Raw genomic sequence first — 10,932 nt, forward strand, 5'->3', positions numbered from 1 at the left:
CCCATTAGACTGTGAGCTCCTTGAGAGCTCACTGTATCACCAATGTTTGGCACAAAGTAGGTTTATTAACTGTCTACCTACAGGTTTTGGGGATCAAATCTTTCAGACTTGGCAGAGTTCATTGTGGTGTAATGAAGAGTGCTGGGTTTAGAATGAGAGTTACCTGGGTTGCACCCCAGCTCTTCTACTTACTAATTGTATCATCTTAGACAAGTCACTTAATCTTGGTGGACCTCAGTTTCCTCATCTGTAAAATGAGGGAATTAGGGTTATTAAATGTACTGGATGAACTCTAAGGTCCCTTCAAGCTCTGAAGTTATGATCCTCTGTATTATTCATATAAAGTAAGACAGCTAAATTTTTATTATTTAGAACTCTTCAGAATATTGTGTATTTTGTGCATATATAATAGGAAGCTTTGTTTTTCCTCTTGTGTAATGCTTAGTGGAAATGTAAATTAAGATTCTTTGTTCCACTTAGCTTCAACCCTCAATAACTGTGCCTGGAAAGGTGGCTTTACTTCAGTGTTTGGAGAAAGAGAAAAGAGACTATTGAAAGGGAAAGTTGTGCTTTAAAAAAAAAAACTTTTGCAACTGATTGTGTTCATTTGTTGTGTATTTGTGCTAGGAGAGAGAAATCTGAAATGACTTTAGAGGTACTGTGTGGTAGACAGAAAAGAAACCTAGCTTTGCTGCAACATCCTCCCCCTGGAAATTGAGGCAGGTCGCTTCCTTTCCAGGTTTAAGTTTGGTTATCTTTAAAATGGGATTTAGAATCCTTCCTTCTGAAGATTGAATGACATAATGTTTATGCAAGCATTTTGTTAATCTTAAAGGTGCATGTTTTAATTGCCTTAGGTTCTTAACACCATACATTTCAGGGTTTGGTTTTTTCCCTCAGTTTTCTCAAGTTATTAAAAAAAAAAACCCCTCTTCATTACACCTATTGCCCATTGTCATTATCTGGCTATATGGCCTTGGAAAAGTCTCAACTTTTGGGGAACATTTTGGTTGAACTAGACAGACTCTGATAAGGTCCCTTCCAGCTTTCACATTCTGTAATGCTATAGAAAATCCTTGACCCTTTCCTTAGCAAAAAATGAGTTGATTTTTTCCTGCATTTAATTTCTAAATGATGACTTAATATCTCACAAACATTTCTTAAGCACTTAACTATGTATAGAGCCTACTGCTCTGAGCTTGAGATGAATTCAGCTTAAATTTGCTGACATCTAGTTCCTTTAGTATTGTCCAGATTTTCCTTATTCTTAGGGGGAAAGGGGTGGTGGGAGAAGATGGTTGTGGTGCAGTTTTAGGAACATTGAAGATAGCTTTGATTATTTGAATAGAAACCTAGCACCTGGGGTTAGCCACCTCCTTAGATCTCTTAAATTAGTCATTTTATGATCTGCTTTTAGCAGGCGTGTAGGGTTGGTATAATCATTTCTTGTAAACTGTGCTTTTCCCCTCAAGACTTTCTAATGCTAGGAGAGGTTGGCTTTGCAAGGAGGAAGAGGTTCACCTTTGAAGTGAAAGCCCCACATTTGTTTGTGTGGCCTGTAGTTAGGCTTATTGAGGGTTGATGGCTTCTAAGTGACAAGAAAAGGCTATGTGGAGATTTTTGAGCTCATTCTATTAAAACTATTGCATAATGATATTGTGACCTCAGCTATATAGAAAGTACTCATCAGGTATAACTTCGAATTACAAGAGTAATTTTTAAAAATGTATTTTTAATAGCCTGTCATCCCTATATCTGAAAGAGTGTTGTGTTCTTCAAAATGCTCCCCTTTAAACACTATTGCATGCTAATATCAACAAGGCTGCTAAGGCTCACTGTCTGAAATTGACTTCAGAGCCACAGAAAATCAGCCTGCACACTGTACAGTGTGTAGCATATGTATTTGGTACTATATTTTGCTAGTGCCCTAGGAATACAACAAAATGATTTTCCTCTATTTAAGACAAAGAATATTATTTGCACATGGATTCCATCAAATACAGCAATGGCCAGGCAGTTTTCTAGTTAATGCTTTGTATAGAGGATATGGGGGGCAGGCTATTAGGAGACTGAGACTTACTTAGATTAGTTAGTACTTTTGAAGTGTGTCTATCTTGGTGTGTGACCAAGACCTAAGAAGTTGGCCAAAGCAGTGTTTCCCCTTCTATTGACTGCAGTGCTCCAAGGTGCAGCTGTATTCTAGCCACCACTGATATTTCCATAGGACCATAGATTTGGAAGAGATCTTAGAGGTCATTTAGTCCAGCCTCTTCATTGTGCATAGTAGGTAACAGAGACCCAGAGAAATTAAGGACTTATCCAAGGTCACACATTTAGTAGCATTGTTTGAGAAGAAACTTCTCTAAAACTTTATTCTTGCAACCAATAATTTTATTAAGTGGTAATTAAATGTAACATGGTCGCCCAAAACCAGTTTTCCCCTTAAACTGCCTGTTTTCCTTGGCTGCCAGTTTGTTGTTTCTGGTGCAGAAACCATGAGCTAGTCATTTTTATACATCCTGTTTTCTGCTTTCACAATGAATAACTTTGAAAAATCCACCTCATTCCAGATTTTGCCACTGAGCTAAAGGTTAGCTTCCAGGAGTTCTAGGAGAAATTTGAAGGAAATTTGTGCCTTTTGTGATGCTAGGATTTTGTTATTATTGTTGTAACTATTTTAATGTCTGAGCCTGACAGATTGCTAACGACAACTGGTGAGATTTATTTTTGAAAGATGAAAATAAGTATTTCTTTACACCAAACAAAGAAATATTTTTGCATGCATGGGTTCATAATTGAAAGTTACAGTACTGAAAAGCAAAGTTTGACTTGTGATTTCCATTTATTAAGGGAATGTGTTGTAAGAATAATGAACATTTATGTTGTACTTTGGCTACAAAGTTCTTTACATACCTCACCTCTAACACTGTGAGGTAAGTAGTTCAAGTATTAAACCCATTTTTTTAAAAGAGAAAATTGAGGCCCAAAGAGAGGTAGTAACTACCATATAGCTTGATTGATCAACTCCAGAGAAGTTGCATAAATGCAAAAAACAGTTTTGTTATTTAATATCCTGACATCTTAACAGTTGCACTGAGAATCTTATGACGTGCTTTACCATCTTCCCTTCCCCCCCCAAACAAACAAAACCCAAGGGTTGTTTGAAGATCTCTTTCTTTTTCTACTTGAGGCAGAGCTATAGTACTTGATTTTGTGGGGTAGATGATGAATAATCCCTGGTCCTTTAAAAGTCTTTAAGGGAATAATCCCATACTGAGTATTACACTTTGGTCTAAAATATAAGCATCTATAGTTTCACCATATTTTGCCTGTATTCTGCAGACATACATGTTATGAAATTAAAAGATGTTTCTGAGGCCTCCCTCGGGTTTGTTTAACCTTAGCTTTTTGATAAGGAGAAATAAAAGTGCCACTCTTGGGAGATTACTGTTCTTGGACAAAGTACAGATAGACTCCTAGGGAAATGGGTTTTCATTTCATGCTTTTCCAAGGGAAAAGAAGATTTTAGTTGATGACTCTACTTCAGCAGCAGTATTTAAGACCTAAATAATAAATGAGCATACATCTTTCTTAATTGCTCTTTTTAAACAAAATTAAGCAAAAATATAATTTATGAAAAATGGCACAATGACTTGTCAAGACCTCACATTCTTAAAATATCTGTGGCAGGTACAAAATGGGAAAAGATAGCTTCTCATTCCAGAGTCCTGTGGCACTGTTATTGAACTCTCAGGATCTGTCACATTGGGGTTAAAGAGGGTGCTATTTTAGTCACAAAGCTAATTAAATCTGTAACACAAGTATGGATAACCCTCTGCTCTAAGCATTCGTGGGATGGTTTTACTCCATACACTAGATGTCTGACTAAAGATCACATGTTTCATTCATAGTTGTCTATGTATTAAAAAAAAAACTGTTGGTTATTCTGGATTTAAATATGTTTCTTATAAACATAAGTTCCTAGGTCCTGCCTATCGTAGCAGATAATTTTTTGTTGTTCAGTTGTTTCAGTCATGTCTGACTCTTCATGATACCATTTGGGGTTTTTTTGGCAGAGATACTGGACTGGTTTGCCATTTCCTTCTCCAGCCCATTTTTCAGATGAAGAACCTGAGGCAAACAGGGTTAAGTGACTTGCCCAAGGTCACCCAGCTAGTAAGTGTCTGAGGCCAGATTTGAACTTGGGAAGATTAGTCTTCCTGACTCCAGGCCCAGTGCTCTATCCACTGCACCACCTAGATGCCTACATGCCGTTTTGCTGTGAAGCAATTTTAGTTTAGAAGATTGATTAGGGCACTTTATAATAGTTTTGCATTTTATCTCATATTAGACAGATTGTTTTGCCAGTTTGCTAACTCAGAAGTAGAGGCTGCTATATATCAAAGTAATTTGGGAGCTGCTTCAGGGACTTTCTCCCTGCAAAGGTTGAGGGTCCCTTTAGAATTTAAGGAGTACAGAAAACTCCAAAGTGTTGCATTCCCCTAGGAGACAAAAATCTCATTGAGGTCCCACTTCTGCTCGAAGACTTCCAGTGCACCTCAGAAAGCAGCTCTTGCATAGGCACTCGGAGCTTTCCTCTCTGACTGCTTTGTAAACTGGGCCTCATGTATTTATGGGCATTCTGGTTTGTTTTCCAGGAAAAAGGATTATGTACTAAAAGGATCCTGTGCCTATAAGATCTTAATGGACTATGCCTTGGCATCTTGGTTCTTAGACATGTCTTATAGAAAAAAATTTTAGTGAATCAAAAATTGAAAATCAGTTTAGGTGATGTTTGGAAATGTGAATTATTACTCAAGAACTAAAAATACTATAATAAAGCTTGTATTGGTGTCAATTAGGATTATTGGTAGAGAGTGTTAATTGTAGAAAACTTTGTTTTAAAGGTACCGTTCCTAAAGTTACAAATGTCTGGTGTCTCAAAAAGCCCTGACATCTTCTCCACCATGCTCCTGAAGGTACCTCCTCACACCTTTTTTGCTCCTTTTGTGTGTTGTCATCCCCCATTAGAATGTAAGTTCCTGGGGCAGGAACTACCCTTTTGTTTGTATTCCCATTCTCTGTGATTAGCTTTGTGCCTCACTTGTAGTAAGTGCTTAATAAAAATGCTTAGTGACTGAATCCAGCCTTAGAAATATACTAGCTCTGTACCCCAAGGTAAATCACTTTAATTTTTCCCAACTTCTCTTTCCTCATCAATAATATAAGGATTAATATATACCTTGTGCCTCACAGAGTTGTGACAATCAAATGACAATAGTTACGGTGTTTTGCAAGCCTTGAAAGTGCTTTAGAAATATTAAATATTACTACGTCTAGGTTTGTTGATGTCTTATCCCCCCCATTAGACTGTAAGCTTCAGACCTGGAACCCTGTAGATGCCAAACTTTGTGTCCCCCTAGTCCCAAGTAAGCACAGTGCTTAACCCAGCAGACATTTCCTATTGTATTGTACTGTGTCATAGTAACATGAGATCATGGGATTTAAAGATCAGCTACTCCAAGCTGAATGAATACCTAAAGTCTTTCAAGAGTGTCCTTTCATCAGTCTTAATCACTTCAATGAGAATAAGAATCTCTAATGTAAGTTGGCCTGGTAGAGTCTGATATTTCACATGAGTTCAGACCTTGAAGTAGTTCTTTCAGAGAATTTGTTTTTTTAACAGCCTGTGATCAGTAAATGACCATTTTAAAATGATAGCACTTGGCATACAGCATATGCTTCAAACAAGGAAATTTCCTGGGCTGCCACTAGAGTTTGGGAGAACTTTTATTCCCCCAGAGCCTTGCCCTTTTTTAAACCTAATTTTATATAATTAAAACATTTTGCGTAGTCATTCACTGTTGTTGCCATTAATTTATCTGACACTACAAAGGTATGATTCATGCTGTTTCAAGGTTTCTTTAAAAGCATCCAGTTAATATTAAGCATGCCATTCTAACCTTCAGAGCATAAAGGTGTCTACCTTGTGGGACTTTGTGACAAACTTCTAGGTAGTTAGTATGGCACTCATATGAGTCTTGTAAGTAAATGTTTAACAACTTGACTGTTTCATCCAGTGATTTGTGTTTGTGCAGGTTTGTGAAACAGTCACTGCCTCTATTAAGAACTCTTGGTTCTATATCCAGCTCTGCCCTATGCTCTCAGTGGGACCCTGAGCATAGGAGGGGTACTTGGGCAAAGCATTTAATGCACTTCCTCACTTGCTATTAATTTTTTTTAATTTATTTACTTTTAGTTTATAACATTCAGTTCCACAATCCCTTGAGTATCATATTTTCTTCCCCTCCCTCCCCCATGGTGGCATGCAATCAAATATAAGATCTAAAAATACCTTCACACCAAATATTAGGTTGTAAAGAAGGATTATAACCAAAGGAGTGAATGAGAAATAGGAAACAAAACAAAATAATAAAAAAAAAAAAGAGAGAGCGCAAGTAGTTTGCTTCAGTATGCATTCAGACTCTGTCGTTCTTTCTCTGGATGTGCACATCTCTTTCCATCTTGAGACCCCTGGAGCTGTCCTACAACCTTTTATTACTGAGAGGAGCCCAGTCTATCAAAGTCAGTCGTCACACATACATGGGTCTGCGATTGTGCACAAAATTTTCCTGGCTCTGCTCCTCTCACTCAACATCAGTTTATATAAGTCTCTCCAGGTTATCACAAAATCCGTCCGCTCCTCATTTCTTACTTACTGTTCCATTACATTCACACACCACAACTTGCCCAGCCATTCCCCACTTGATGGGCAAACCCCCCAATTTCCAACTCCTTCCCACCACAAAAAGAGCTGCTACAAATATTTTTGTACATATGGGTCCTTTTCCCACTTCTATGATCTCTTTGGGATACAACCCCAGAAGTGGTATTGCTGGGTCAAAGGGTATGCACTTATTTATAGCCCTTTGGGCATAGGTCCAGATTGCTCTCCAGAATGGTTGAATCAGTTCACACCAGCAATGCATTAGTGTTCCAATTTTTCCACATCCTCTCCAGCATTTATCATTTTCCTGTCTTGTCATCTTAACCAATCTGACTGGTGAGATGTGGTATCTCAGAGTTCTGTTGATTCGCATTTCTCTAATCAATAGTGATTTAGAGCATTTTTTCATCTGCTTATAGATATCTTTAATTTCTTCCTCTGAGAACTGTCTGTTCATATCCTTTGACCATTTATCAATTGGGGAATGACTTGTATTCTTATAGATTGACCCAATTCTTTGTATATTTTAGAAATGAGGCCTTTATCAGAGACACTGGTTGTAAAAATTCTTTCCCAATTTTCTACTTCCCTCTTAATCTTGTTTACATTGGCTTTATTTGTACAGAAACTTTTCAATTTAATGTAATCAAAATTATCCATTTTGCATTTCATAATGCTCTCTAATTCTTGTTTGGTCATAAAATTTTCCCTTCTCCATAAATCTGACAGGTAAACTTCCTTGATCTCCCAGATTGCTTACAGTATCAGACTTTATACCTAAATTATACACCCATTTAGACTTGATTTTGGTATATGGTGTAAGATACTGGTCTGTGCCTAGTTTCTGCCATAATATATTCCAGTTTCCCCAGCAATTTTGTCAAATACTGAGTTCTTATCCCAAAAACTGGGGTCTTGGGGTTTGTCAAACATAGTCATTGACTGCTGAGTCTCATGTACCCAATCTATTCCACTGATCCACTGCTCTATTCTTCAGCCAGTACCAAGTAGTTTTGGTGACTGCTGCTTTATAATACAGATTAAAATCTGGTATGGCTAGGCCACTTTCCCTAGCATTTCTTTTCATTAATTGCCTTGATATTCTGGACCTTTTGTTCCTCCAAATGAATTTTGTTATTATCATTTCTAGCTCTATAAAATAATTTTTTGGTAGATTGGTTGGTATGGCACTTATGTAATTTAATTTAGGTAAAATTGTCATTTTTATTACCTCGACCTAGCCATGAGCAGCTGATGTTTTTCCAGTTAGTTAGATCTGACTTTATTTGTGTGAAAAGTGTTTTGTGATTGTGTCCATATAGGTCCTGGGTTTGTTTTGGGAGGTTGGTACTCATTTTTCAGCCCTTTATGGGCTACCTTCAGATCCAACCAACTTGGATGAAATTGTTTTCTCCAAGGTTAATGATAGCCTCTTCACTGCTCAGTTTCATGGTTTACTCTCATCCTGCTTAGTTTTTTTTTTTTCCTGACTATGATGTTTTTGACTAAATATACAGTATGCAGGTCAATCAACAAACATTTGTTAAGCATCTAAATGTATTATACATCAGACCTGGGGGGTTGGGGAGGGGGAGGCAAAAGCAGTTTCCTATCCTGAAGGACTTTGCGTTCTAATGAAGAAGATAACGTTTCTACATATATAAAACTATAGCAATTCTGCACATAGTAGGCACTTGTTAGGTAAGTATAGGTCATTTGAAATGCCTTGCTTCCCAGAAGTGCTTCCTTTTTACATGATCCTACACAAAGAACATTGTTCCAAGAGACTCTTCCGATATATGATAGGCCAGCCTTCCACTACTGCACTAAATTACTCTAGCAGATTCCAGGGCTTTGGATAATATCACACCTAGGCCTCGATTCCTTCCACTCTCAGGCTAATCTGGAATGTCTTTGGACTTGGAAATTAGGTTTCTCAGCAGAGAGTAGACCTGTAGTGATAAAGAAAACAAGTAGTATTATTGAAAATAGATAAGTCCCCTTATTTTAACTAAATTAGAATTTAGTCATTTTGTGAACTTTGTTTTAGTGTTCAATACTAAAATTAAAGTTTCTGTACACAATTTAAAATTTTACAAATAAATACTTTTATAGGAAACATTATTTTCCCCTGTTTTTTAATTTGTTTTTTGTTTTCAGAGGCAATTGGTGTTAAGTGACTTAACCTAGGGTCACACAGCTTAAGTGTCTCTTACCTAGGGTCACACAGCTTAAGTGTCTAAGGCTGGATTTGAACACAGGTCCTCCTGACTCCAGGGCTGGTACTCTATTCACTACATCTTGGTAATTTTAAACACCTTTACAGCATGCTATAAAGGCCCTTGTTTCTTCAATCTATAGGTCAACAAGCATTTATAAAGCACCTGCTATGTCCCAGACACTATGCCAAGTGCTGGGGATACAAATATAAAGAATGAAACTATCCCTACTCTTAGGAAGCTTACATTTTCTCAGGGGAGACAATAAATACATATATAAGTACATAGAGAATAAATATCAAGATAATAAATACAAACAATTCAAAACAGTTAAATAGAAGGTAGTTGGCGGGATGAATCTTGACCAGCACCTTCTTGATCTCTGCCTTGGACTCTCCAGCATTTTAATTTATGGGAAGATAAGATGTTCTCTCCCTTCTGGTATTATAGAAATCTTTAAGTCTTTTGGTTGGTCATGTTCCTGCTTCTTGACAGTCCTTTGGCATGTCGCCTAGGCCTGGAAGGCAGGGGTTCTGAACCTGGGCTCCAAGCACTTGAAGAATATGTGCCTATTTTTATAACTGTATTTCAGTGTAATTTGTTTCCTTTGTAATCATGCATATTTTATTTTATTCATTTACAATTATTATTCTAAGAAGGGACCATAGACTTTACCAGATACCAGAGGACACAAAGATGTGTCTGTGACCCATAAAAGGCTGAGAACGCCTACTGTAAGGTTTTGGCAAACTTTATCTTGATGCACACTTGCCTGTTCAGGGATATTGCTGACCAAGCAGACGCTTTGCAGATGTATTTCATCTATTGTGTGGTGAGGTATACAGAATCTCCCCAGTAGAGGTTTTGCTTTTGTGGTTCCACAAGACACAGTAAAATGTTCTAAAATTTCAGAGCAGATTGGTGTCTCTACAAGTGTGTTTTTTGGAATCCTAAAGAGGGTTTCTTGATCAGAGTTGCCCATCTGTGAATTGCTAATTAATTTATGGAATTATGAAATGGGGGCAGGCACACCTGATTCTTTGAGTACTCTCCCGGAAAGACCCTGATAACAGAGAGGAGTAATTCTTCAGTCATACTTTAATAAGACACAAAGGATGCAGGGGCAAATGGCACAAAAGGGGATACAAAGGCAGTCAGCATGGGCATAGAGATTGAGTGGCAGAGGATGGCAGGCAGGAAACAGAATGGAGTGAGGGAAGGCACAGAGAATCACTCACATAATCTTGGATTAGAGTTGGGAACACTTGGCAGTATGGACCCAGCTGGAGATGGAAACGTGCTGAGGGGGAGGGGGACAGGAATTTGGGGTCTCATTTTATAGAGTTTTGGTGGGGGACAGACTAACTCTTATCTATGCCACTTTGGATCAGGGTTGATGTTAAATGTTTGCTGATATCTACATCACCTCAAAATTATCAGCAACATTTGGTATTCTGCTGGTCTTACTGTGGATGTGTGGATAGAGCACCAACCCTGAAGTCAGTAGGGCCTGAGTTCAAATCCAGCCTCAGACCAGATACTTGACACTAGCAATGTGACCCTGGATGTAACCCCAGTTGCCTAACCCCTCCCCGCCAAAAAAGGGCCGCGATAATAAGGCCTAAGTAATGTGATTTTTAGTTAGTAGGTGATACAGTTTGCCAATTATATTTCTTTGGTCCTTGGGATGTCTCTGTGGGACTTCAATGTTCCCTTTGCAGTTTTATTTCTTGCTATTGATATTTTATACAAGCTGCTTACAAACTTTCTCTACTTGACTAAAAGAGGAAGAGGTAGTTAGAGGTACCAGAACAAGAGAGAGTTTTAATACAATCTGCCATTATAGGTAGGTTATGCAAACCTTTGGGCACTTAAACCAGCCTAACAGTTGCTTCCCACCCAATTAGTCACCAGATATTGAAATAATAGGATGGGGGATGGATGGATGGATGGATGGATGGATGGATGGATGGATGGATGGATGGA

The 10,932-nt window shown here is 38.0% G+C and overlaps 1 protein-coding gene across 14 annotated transcripts in view; it reads left to right on the plus strand.

Annotated features, from left to right (window-relative positions):
- The window catches only part of CTBP1 (C-terminal binding protein 1), a 473,381-nt gene that overhangs the window by 387,596 nt on the left and 74,853 nt on the right, over nt 1–10,932 (plus strand). Inside the window, exon 1 of one of the 14 annotated variants that reach the window (XM_069071560.1) lies at nt 4,959–4,979. The exons of the other annotated variants lie outside the window; for them this stretch is intronic. The gene's annotated coding sequence lies outside the window, so the exon portion shown is untranslated. Of the gene's footprint in view, nt 1–4,958; nt 4,980–10,932 lie in introns of those variants that run through there. 14 annotated transcript variants of the gene reach the window in all.

This window comes from Petaurus breviceps, unplaced genomic scaffold (genome assembly GCF_028583685.1).
Source record: "Petaurus breviceps papuanus isolate PSGF00001 unplaced genomic scaffold, PetGlider_PUasm1.0 140, whole genome shotgun sequence".
Lineage (NCBI taxonomy): Eukaryota > Metazoa > Chordata > Mammalia > Diprotodontia > Petauridae > Petaurus > Petaurus breviceps.